Source organism: Filicampus tigris, chromosome 9 (genome assembly GCF_054856515.1).
Source record: "Filicampus tigris isolate MCC_2025a chromosome 9, RoL_Ftig_1.0, whole genome shotgun sequence".
NCBI classification, from domain to species: domain Eukaryota; kingdom Metazoa; phylum Chordata; class Actinopteri; order Syngnathiformes; family Syngnathidae; genus Filicampus; species Filicampus tigris.
This window is the reverse complement of record NC_141225.1, coordinates 10,558,350-10,570,562: the sequence shown is the minus strand read 5'-3', so window position 1 is coordinate 10,570,562 and position 12,213 is coordinate 10,558,350. Positions and strand designations below refer to the sequence as shown.

The 12,213-nt window shown below is 42.4% G+C and overlaps 1 protein-coding gene across 1 annotated transcript in view; it reads left to right on the top strand.

Moving 5' to 3' along the window:
* The window catches only part of LOC147141898 (ski oncogene-like), a 52,981-nt gene that overhangs the window by 36,183 nt on the left and 4,585 nt on the right, over positions 1-12,213 (top strand). The window lies entirely within an intron of this gene.

The window sequence follows — 12,213 nt, the reverse complement described above, 5'->3', positions numbered from 1 at the left end:
TTTTAAAAGTATATATTTATAATGCCTTGCATTTTCATTGTGTGGTGTTTTAAAAATGACTATTTATAAAATGCAACTGTGCAAAAGAGCCCAGGTTTCATTCTCACTCCATGGTGCTTGATATTTTATTTTTTCAAATAGCCTACTCTCATTATTTTTTTTCACCGCTCGTTCCCATTAAAGAATTATTTCAAAGATCCAAAATTTCATTTCATTGCATGGTGCTGTAATTCCAGGCAAGCTTTTGTTTTACAAATTGTTTCACTGAGCTAAAATGTCATCAGTGTCTCGGCGTGAGCGTCATAATAATTACGTTTCGCCCCTGCCGGGGAATGATGGGATGTGCCTGCGTGCGCGCATGCGTGTTTTTGTGTGTGTGTTTGTCCATTTGGCTTGTCAAAGTCCCAGACTGAGAAGTGTCAACCCTCCTGGGGATAAGCGGAACCTGTTGTACCTTGGCCATGTCTGTGGTGTGTTACAGTACCTGCTAGTGCCACAGATACAATGTGTGTGTGCGTGTGTGTGTGAGTGGGTGTGGGTGTGCACTATGCGTGTGCGTGTGAATGTGTGTGTGTGTGTGTGTGTTTGGAGCTGTTACTGTTTGGGTTGCTGAGAGGTTATCCAGTGACATTTTAATCGTCTTTGGGCCTCCTTTGCCATGGCATTAGAATTAATCTGCCGGATTAAAAAACTCAGCCAGTCAGACATCGTTGTCGCTGTCTTGCTGTGTCGAGCAGAGTGTGTTTTGTTTTTGTTTTGGGGTTGGAGGGAGGCGGCGGGTGCTTGCACGCACCAACCAATTTTTTGTAGTCTACAAACAGACGGATGAGAGGAGGAGGATTGTGGTTTTGAGGGCAGGGAGTGAGAAACCACCATCTTGTTCCGGTCCACTTTTATTAGGAAAGAAAACCCAAACGATTAGTTCGTAAAACACACGCGTGACTCATTTGTGATTCAGCTGGAATGGGTCGTTTCTATTTTGCATCAAATTGGAAATGACGGGATTTATTATCGTAAATCTTTATTTATCGTAAAATTTTGTTGGTTTTGAATCATCAATAGAAATGTCGGCAAATTCTCATGTGATACGTGATGGATGTACGACACTCAAAAACATTTTTGAGTTAAATATAAAGGCAGTGGGAATCATTTACTTGCATTATTCATTATTATATAATCACCAAAATATTATCACGCTATTTGGATTTAAATGGAGCATGATTATCAATGCATTACGTATCTTGAGTTACTCCACAGCATAGACTGGAATAAAATGTCAATACGGTTAGCGTATTGTGTCGTTTGGGAAGTTTCGACATGTTTTCCAAAATTGATATTTCTGTCAACTATGCAAACACAAAACCATAATTGTGTTTTGGAGCTAATATACAGATATCGTTATGTATCAGATTTTATGTATCGCGCTACTAGTGTTTATTTGTATACACTAAAGTATTATAGGAAAACAACCAAATATGGATACCCTGGTGTTGCATCATTATTAAATGATTTCAATTTTTTCGCTTTTTATTCACACAGATATGAAGGTTTTTTTTCAGTCTTTCTGTTTAACAGGCTAACAAGTAGCAACTATGTTTAAGCAACAGATTTTGAACACAAATGGTGAAGCAATACATGTAGGCAGACGATATAACAATACTCAAAGGGCATCTATTTTTAGCTCTATGAAATACAACGAATATTACTGCAGATCTCAGAGTCACTTACAGTAACTGTAAAACGCTTCTTTGTTTGTGTCTGCATGACTGTGATACTGCCCCAGGGTAGCAGTCGCACACACCAGAAGGAGCCGCAATGACTTAACCATGATGCACAAGCTATAATTTTTTTTCATTCTATTATTTTAAGTTTTAATTATAAGTTTTATTACAAAATCTTGTAGTACTATTTTCCTTTTTGGGTGGATGCTGGAACGGATCAATGGCATTTCCATTTATTCCAGTGGTGAGCGTTTTGCGTTACGAGTGTGGTCAGGGAACGAGTCAAACTAATTTCTCAAGGCACTGTACTAACATACTCTACATCAGGCTTTATTAAGATGTTATTACTATATTATTATAGTGGGCAAAATATTAGAATGGTACAATGTCCACAGTGCTGTTTAAACTGCATAAATGAGCAATTATGACTGCACTGCGGCGAACGCGAGCCATGCAGCACCAGCCCGAGCACCAGATGAGGGTCAGTGTAATGCCAAGGGATTAAGCTCGCATAGCCAAGATGGCGTTGGCACCGGTGCGCCGCCGAGATCAAGTTCTGTCGAGGCACGCACACGCGTACAAGTATGCATCACAGTCTGCGTGCGCCTGTGTAGAATGTCAAGTTTACAAATAAAAATAATGACAGGAAACGCAGCGTTCACTTGACCGAATTTGTAATTGGCCTGGCGCCCACCTAAAAAAAATCAATAAGATACGCGGAAAGCAGAATAAGTAATAATGAAATAAGCAATAATGTAAGTGTAGGTCAGCGCTTTCCCGCTAACCTTCAGCCCCTGCGGCCTCCTCCTTAACATCGCAGCTGCTCCTGCAGTGCAAGTGTGCTAAATGTGAAAAGAAGCAGAAAAGCAAGTGTGCGTGTGCGTGCGTGTAAGGGTGTGCGTATGTTAGCGTGTACACGTGCACGTTGCGTGTTTTTACTAAAAGCTCATAAATAAATCTTAGTTATCGCCCCACATAATTCAATTGTATCATAGTATGGGTTCGGCTCAAAGACACCGCTACTGGTGCTCTAAATACTCGAATCGATTAATTGAGATGAAAATGAAATAAAACATGCAAATTAGAATGAATGAAAATTACCCACGCCCCAAAGGTAAGGTACCATTTTCTAGATTTTTTTTTACCAATAAATAAATAAATGCAATAAAATTACACTGAAATTCAATTGAATGAAATTACTCACTCTATTCTAAGATGCAGTCACATTTTGTGTAGACCAGATGACGCAAGCTGTGTGGTTGACAGGTCACTCCAGCGATCGAAAATGTTTTTCAAAATTCAAAATAAACTTTAAAAGTAAATGTCATAAAAATGTATTCAATTAATCATTGTTTTCCTACTAAAATATAGTCCCCTTTTAGATGATTAGATGGGATTGACAGGTCTCTGCTGGGCTTTACTGTCAATCTAGATAAAAGCCAAAACAACACTCATTAGCATAATATGGATACTGTCAACGCAGTCACTGCAAGCTGGGAAACACTGATCAGATGGTAACCAATGAAAGAACAACATTGTGCTTTGGTTTTGATCAATACAGTCAGAGTAGGTATTCCTTTATCTTATTGGACGGTTTTAGAAAGTCTTCCGTGTCAGCAGCTTGACTTTTCAGAAAACTGGAGTTTAGGCACATATTTTACATTTGAAAAATATCACGACACACCACCAAATTGCATATGTAGAATATACTGAAATTTTGTATTCACAAATGTACTGGCTCAGTTTAAATTGTGGGCCTGTTTAGGTCAACACAATTGATTCTGTTGTATGAATGGCAAGAGGTAAATACTCAGGTTCGTTCTGCCCTCTGCCATTGAGTGGAGGCACATTTAATTGTTCTGCTATACGTCGCTGGCATAAATAGATGAAGAGACAATGTGAACACGTTCAAATCTCAGGGTACTGGGATGGAGCCCTGCAAAGAATAACGGAGGAATTGACATCCCCCTGATTTATACCCATGTATACCAAATGTGCATCTCTTCTAAAAGACGATTCGATATGTTTCTTGATACATTGCGTGTGATACGATTCAAGAGTGGTACATTTTAAAATGTAATGATTCATATTCGGTTTGGTTGAATCAAAACCGAGTCTCTGATTCAAATTGCTTTTCACAACACCCCTACATTCGAAGAAGGTGGCAAAGGACTACCTTTGTCTAAACGAAGCTCCTCAATTTACTTCAATGTTAGGGACCAAGGTACTTCACTGTACATTATTTGTAGCAAATGAAATATAATTTTCTAACCAATTAGGTGAAATTGGATTATGGTTGGGGACTCCTACATTTGACTGTGCGGGTGTACCTAATGAGGCGTCCTGCATAAGTAGTTCCTTTCTCTGCCGAATTTGCCACCACGCGTCCCTAAATACTTTTCTCCTCCAAAGATAACTTTGACCAACATGCCGGCCCTAATAACGTCATACCGTTTGCAGGCCGTCTTGGTTGGGGCCTCGCGGCCGCTGTTGGAATGGCTTAGCGAGCCGCACATGTTGTGAGGTCACGCTCCGTGAGCGAAGAGTGACACAGGACACCACTGTCAACAGACAGGTGGGCACGTCTCGTTGTTATGGTTGCCGTGTTTGGAACTGAATTGGAATTTGTGGCTTTTGGCGCACGGACAAGGAGTTTCCTTGCTTTCTGTTTTCTCAACCAACTAGAAGAGGATGATTGATTTTATTATGATGATGCGCATTTACAGGGCACTTCATTGAGTACTGATGAGAACCACGACAAGAGCCGTTACTAATATTATGCTGACTTTTGTTTGACTCTGTCAAAGAGGTACTAGGGTGTGTCAAATATACAGTGTCAATATTTCCTGAAAATATTATAACATTCACCTATACTAGCCTGCGGATGTGAGGCACCCATGCTAAAAAATGGCTGAGCATGATAATGAGTTGCCTCCTTTATGTACACATTTGAAGAAAAACGAGCCTTTCTCTATTCATTTCTGCACTTAAAGAGGAATCAACCTAAACATATTTTTTTCAAGAATATATTCCCAGCAGGACCACTAGTTGAAACAGGGCATTCTGAATAATAGTGCGTTTTTCCAATATGAGTTAAGCAGCAAAATCCCCCCGTTTTTAGCCATCTCACGGGCCATTTTGTCACTTCTGTCGACTGAAAATGACATCACGACTGCTCAGGGAACGACCAATCATAGCTCGCCTGTTTTCTAAAGCTCAGCCGTGATTGGTCGTTACCTCAGCCCTGGGTAGTTGTGATGTCATTTACAGTCGACAGAAGTGACAAAATGGCCGCCCCCAGAGATGGCTAAAAAATAGTGGATTAACTCTTATTCCGCAAACACAATATTTATCAGAATGCCTTGTTTCAACTAGTGGGCTTGCATAGAACATGTTCTTGAAAAAAATATGTTTGGGTTGACTTTCACTTTAACCTTAGAATGACAAAAATGGAGTTAAGCCATTGCAGGGTTAACCCGCTTCTCTCGTCCAAATTCAGCTGGGATGGACTCCACTTACGCAAGTCGGGTTTACAAACGACTCTAAAGTGAGCTCCGAGGAAGCAGAATGGGCCAACTTCATGTTTACCCTCTACAGGGAAAGTGATTTAAAGTTTAAGGACTGATGCCCGAAGGCTGCCACTAAAAATGCAGTGCTGTAGTGGTCTAAGTCCAAACATGCGGCAAGTCTATCAAAATTTCATGAAAGATGCAAACTAATGTAGGCTACACATGTACCAACATGCAGATGCGCTGGCACCCAAGCAAAAGGGTCCGAGTCCGATAATGAGCTGCCTCCTGGATGTCAAAATAAGAATCAAAAAACTTTGATTCAGACTCATCTGAACAATATTGTCACCCAGATAGCATAATGACCAAAGTAACTTTCAAACAAATTTGTAAAAGAAAAAAACAACCAACACACATCAAATTCAAAAAACAGGAAGAGTCAAATTGTCTTCATTCAACCTTTACGGGTTACAATGAATGATCTGGATGATTGACAATTTACACAGACAGATTTTTAACCAGCACATTGGTATTCAATATTTTCTCGCTATTGTGACTGCAAATTAAAACTGATTTAGGCATTTATGCTATTAGAATAACAATATTTCATGATTCATTTCTGCATTTAAAAATGTCAAAAATTGACTTAGTTGTCCATAGGTTTGAATGTGAGTGTGATTGTGTGATTGGCAACCAGTTCGGGTTGTAACTCGCCTCTTGCCCAAAGGGGTTTAGAAAATAAACGGATAGATGATACACATACTTCATTTGATTCCTTCTCATTCTGATGACAACAGCTTAGGGCTAACAAAAACCTAGCATCTCAAGAAGCAGACCGCGCTGCTTCAAAGTCTCGCGTCCGCATGCAGACATAAGGGCTGCTAAGCGTTTGTGGCGCATGTCGCACCTTTTTTAGATGCAGCGTTTCCTCACGGCCCGGCATCTCACCCAGTCTCAAGCCCAAAGACAATTAGGACAATCCAATAAGCATGGCTGTAATGCCGACCTCATGTCAAGCCCTTCAGGCTCTTCATATGTGTGTGTGTGTGTGTCGGGGCTATCATGGTTGGGTGCAGCTACATAAACACCACGGCCCTAAAAGTAGAAGCGCTGGTGAATAAGCTTAGGAGAGGGGAAATTGGAGCATGACATTAGGGTTGGAGTTGGGATGGAGTTTCAGGGATATCGTGCTTAGACACCCCAGACCGTCGGCCAGCTGTTGCAAGGTGACCACGGAGGGCTTTATATAAAGCAAAGTCCTACAATTGACAGAGAGAACGCATCCGGTAAACCGTTGGGGGATCCGATGACGACAGCCAGCCTTCCCAAACCGGGAGGACGTTTCCTGACTGAGCGTTGCCAGTTGGTGTGCCCTTGAGAGAGACAGCGCCCCGCTAAGCATACGTGGAGCTGGGGATTACAGCGGGGGTTTTAGTGTGGGGGGGGGGGAAAGCCGTCATCCGAAACTGTTGTGTCTTGTCCGTTGTTAAAGCAGAAGTAAAACGCGACGGTACAGCGCGAGAGTTGTCGCCCCAGGAAGTTCAGCTGAGGGAGACTATTTCTGTCTCGCCAGATGAGAGCCGACCCATGTTGGGCTCCACGAATAGCTTCATTTAGTTACTTTGGTTTTTGTAAGTGCCGCAACAGATGCTGGATGTTTCCATTCAAGCCTCCCGTCGTTGGTTTCGACATGCAGAAATGAGAAGGTCAAAGGCATTTCCTCGCAAGGACACATTTTGGGTTTTCTCATGTGCCCCCAGTCAGAGAATTATAACTGTTGATGCTCTCTAAAGCCCTGCGATTGGCTGGCAACCAGTTCGGGGTGTACCCCGCCTACTGCCCGAAGACAGCTGGGATAGGCTCCAGCACGCCCGCGAGCCTTGTGAGGATAAGCGGTATAGATAATGGATGGATGATTGCGTTCTAAAAGAAGTAGGATCAAAAATAACCCAAATGTGTGTTATATGCTTTTTATATCATATACATATTTACACTGCCCTCTGTAATTATTAGAATTATATCATTATTGCATAGTGAAGTAAACGATGCGTGCGCTCCCATTTTTCTTTTTAAGTCGGTATCGATACTTGTATAAGAAGATTGATGCCAAATGAGTGGCATGTGAGCGTCGATATATTGATACCAAAAGATCGATACGCCCATCCATAGATCAGAGATGATTCACCACTGCACACTAGTTTGTACAAGTACACAAATGCGCATTGTGACGCAAATGACGGCACGCTTCAGTGATTTCTGTTTTGCAGAGGTGTTGGGTTCGAATCCGGCCCCGGCCTTCCTGTGTGAAGTTTGCATGTTCTCCGAATGCCTGTGTGGGTTTTCTCCGGGTACTCTGGTTTCTTCCCACATTCCAAAAACATGCTTGGTAGGTTGATTGGACACTCGGAAATTACACCTAGGTAAGATTGTGAGTGCAAATGTTTCTTTGTCTCTGTGTGCCCTGCGATTGGCTGGCAACCAATTCAGGGTGTACCCCGCCTACTGCCCGAAGACAGCCGGCATATATATACATATAAAGTGATTGGAAAAAGTTGACTTTTCTAGTGACACTAGTCAGCTGTTGATAGAAATACTACATCCACAGTCAATAAGCGTCAAAAGGTTTTTCCATGCTCCAGCTAACACAATATCAGCATCAAAATTAGGAATAATGAACTATTCTGGTGAATCACCACGTTTGCAATGTGAGGCCAAACCCTGGAATTGCAGAGCGCCTCTAATTAAAAAATAAAGCATGTCTGCTCTCGCCCGGGCAGCTATTAGAGCCTGTTTAGCCTGCAGTTTTTCTTTGAACGGCCGCTTCATTACAGCACCTCAAAGCCATATCATACAATGGCCGGTTGAAAAGGCCAATGCTTGAATGGAGTCTTAAAGAAGTGAAGGGGTGGGGGATGTACTTGGCCTTCAAGTAAACATTCCTGCAGCTCACAGTTTCCTCTGTGTTCCTGCTCCCTTGGCCCACCTCCCTCCCACTTCAGTTCTCACAGGGGACTCACTCGGCCACAGGAAGTCTGAGCAGGGAGCGGGGGTGCCAGGTCTACAGAATGATGTTGCGCTGTGGAAAGCATGTTTTTGTTTGTTTGTTTGTTTTATTACAATCCACAGGTGTTCTCCTCCATTACCGTAGGTGGCGCCATGCCTGTCATTCAGACTCTTTGGATGCCCCAAACCCACACACATACATCATTTCTCAACAAGCTAGCAAGTGGAAAACTGAATCACGGTGAACAGTACTTTGGACATTGTTTAAAATTAGGAGCACAGAACCGTACCAAAATAAATTGTTTTAAGAGTGGACTGCTGTATTTGTGTTCGTTTCTGCATCGTTTCATAAGCTACTTTTTTGGAAGATAACATAAATGATCTACGGTAATTCCAATTTTTATTCTGGGTTTAGGGAGTATGGCTTCCATTCTGACTATAAAAGCAAAAAGTGGGGGAACATTTAAAAAAAAAAAAAAAAAACACTATTCTTCTCTGTACACTTATTTGAAAGTTAGCAGGCTGCTTCCTGATGATGAGGGTGTTGAAAGATATCGTTTTCTGAAACTGACATTTTAACACACAACCTGAGAAGTGTAAGGCAAACGCCATTGCTGTATTTGTTTATTCATTATCGGTTAACATGCTTCTTTAGTAGTACCATTTTCATTGTAGGGCATATAATGGGAATAGTTCCACCAAAAAAGAGAGAGAAAATATATTGTTGATAGCCATCTTTTTTCTTTTTTTTTCTCAGTTTGTTTGTTTGTTCACATGCTACTTCCTGTTTCTTATTTGGGGGGTGTCTGTCATTTCACCAGTGGGACATGCAGCGCAGGACATGTTATGACTCTTCCAGGACTTGCTGTGTCTATGAAGCCTGTGAGGTCAGCCTCGCATTTAGCCATGCGGGTCCCTTGTGGTGTCTGGGGAGTGTCTAGTTTTGGCCTCTATTATGTCTAGCAAACCTTCCTGCAGACGTAAAAAAAAAAAAAAAAAACTCAAGAGTAGAAATAGCACTCTCAGCATTTCTTTGCAAACCTTTAACTTATTGGGCAGGTGAGAGAACCGTTGCTGAGGACATGCAGTCTGGGTTCAAATAATGACTTTGTAGGAAAGAAGCCAAACAGTGTGTGAGTGCGTGTGGGTGTGTGTGTGTGTGTGTGTGTGTGTATGTGTTAAGAGGTGACTGGTTAGACAGGTAGAGGAGACGTGCGTATGAGTCAGGCAGACAGGAGGGGAGTGTCCAGACAAACATTTCTTGTGCAACAATAAAAGCGGAGCATGAATAGGCAGAATAACAATGCCAAGTGTGTTAAAAATGGAGGCTGTTTTAGATTGTGTACAACAAATTGACTCACAGTTCTGAGGTTGTCGGTTTGAATCTCACCTCGAATCTGGTCTATATGCGTCCAAAAGTCAGCTGGGATAAAGTCTGCACGTCTATGCTAGGTTTATTGAAGACTCTAAATTGACAATAGGTGTGAATATCTCCAAATGCGCCCTACAATTGGTCCAAAACCGGCACGCATATGTTCCAACTCACTCGCTAGCCCAATGATGGCAAGCTAAATAGAAAAATGGATGGATGAGTGGGACCCAGTGGTTTGATATCCCTCGGACAAAATTGAAGCACGCGACACCAATTTTGGCCCAAGTCGAGATCACAAGTACTGTTCCAGACACACAAAGTTTGAACCCGATCTCGAATAAAACTGCATCTTCCGCGCACACAAGTGTCAGACAGATGCTCTGACGGATGGACAACTGAATCCATAGTTTCCTCCGGTGGGACACGATTGCTAAAGTTCTTCCACTCCCTAAAAAATGATCTTGCACACTGACTGTAGGGACTTGCCTGCCTTATGGCAAATCCCCTGTGACGTACGCCCATTTACATCTGAAGGTGTGGACTCTTTTGAAGGTTAAGACGAGGTTAGCGTTAAAGTAGCGTTTGGAGTTTGAAGACGCCTCCAGGAAATGTAGCTTAGTCAAGATAATGTGCTTTGAAAAGAGTGGAAAATGGGTTTGTGTGTGTGCGCTGGTCTGGACAGCAGCCAGCATGGCTTCCACCCTTCTCAGCAGAGGTGGCGTCAGGTACAGCGTCAACCACACAAATTCTTAAACGTGGAGTCGCGGAGCAATTAAAGTAATTGCCCTTAAATGATTGCACAACGCGGCCAAAATAAGCAAAGGCGACGTTACGGGGGGGCTGTCGTATTGGATGATCGATGGCGGGGGTGACGTGTGCGACGGCAGACGTTGAGATACGGAGAACTTCCTCAGCCCGCAGGTCTGCACTTGTCACACAAGACGATGTGTTTACATAGGTGGGGCGTGGAGGCCCGCACAGGCCTGCTGCTCGCTGACTCACTCCCATGACATTCCGCCTCCAGCTCACATCGAGCACTCCCATCGGCGGCCCCAATTTTTTTGCGCCATGGACCCGTTTAAAGTCATGCCATCGTTTGACAGACTGGCGCAGAAACAAATCAAAACAACTTAGTGGGAGACCGGCGCTGGTTTCTCTTCAAGGAGCCAACATTGAGGTATTGGAAGATAATGATACACGACGTGTGTTACTTACAGTGGATAGAGAAAGTCTACGCACCCTTGTTCATATGCCAGGTTTTTGTGACATCTAGAAAAAAATAAGACCAAGATAAATCGTTTCAAAACTTTTTCCACCGTTAATGTGAGCTACAACCTTTACAACTCAATTTAATACAACTGTTTTCATCTCTTCCATAAAAGGAAGTTAAAAGGAACAAATGATAATATAGTTGCATAAGTGTGCACACCCTGTCTTAACTCAGACTTGGTTGTGTTCATAAATATGTGTTAAAAGGGTGTCAGCACACACCTGCCACTATTTAACGTTCCTCTGATTAATCCCAAATAAAGTTCTGATGTTCTAGTAGGCTTTTCCCGGTATGGTTTTTAGAACCCTGAAGATTGTGTGCTAACATTGAGTTCTTTATATATATATATATATATATATATATATATATATATATATATATGTATATATGTATATATGTATGTATAATGAGCCCCAGTCAGGGGCGGAGCCATGGGTGGGCCTGGCCTATCCAGATTGACAGACTGCCCACCCATTGAGTTGCATGAAAAAAAAATACATACTTTTACATTTATAGTAAATTATTAAATCATTTTGGAATTTGTGTTTTTTTATTTTATTGAATATTAAGAATGGCATAATTGTGGTTGTCTAAGGAAGATCTGAACTTCATATTAATCAGTTGATCATTTTATTATATATGATGTGTCGGGATAGGGGGATTGTGCTCAGTGAGAGAAATATTCAGGCCCACCCTGATTTTTCCAGGCTCACCCATTAGCCACGTTCTGGCTCCGCCCCTGGCCCCAGTTATTAATGAGGAATAGGGACAGAGCCATGCAACAAGTAATTGTCACCACCACCCAAAAGGGGTTGTAATTGCTCGTACTAGATGCCAAACGTTAGACAACTTTGATCTAAATAAAGCTCCTCAATTCACTTCATAGTTCCTTGACACCGTCATGGCGTCAAAGCATTACTATTATACTGCACAAAACCACAGAATAGTGTGGCCCAAATGACCTTCAGACCTGCGCCAGTCTGTTGCTCGCAAATGCTCAATGGGGAGCGTTCCTGCTCCTACGAATGTTCTTGTTCCTGTGCGCCAATGCAAATTAGCGACAAACCACATTTAGCCATAAGCGAGAAGCTCAGCTCACCGTGAATCAAGTCTCACAGCTTTTACACACCAAGCTTGGTGAGATTCGCTTGGTCTGTGCGAGTGTCGACATGCATATGTGTGCGTGGGAGTAGGTGGAGTGCGTATGTACTGCGTGTGTGTGTGCGTGTGCGTGTGCGCGTGTGTATGTGTGTCTGGTATAGTGCACTTCAGAGTGGGAGGTGTTAAGTCAGGTCTGGCACTGCATACCTGAACTAGCGTTGATACACGTGGCCTCAT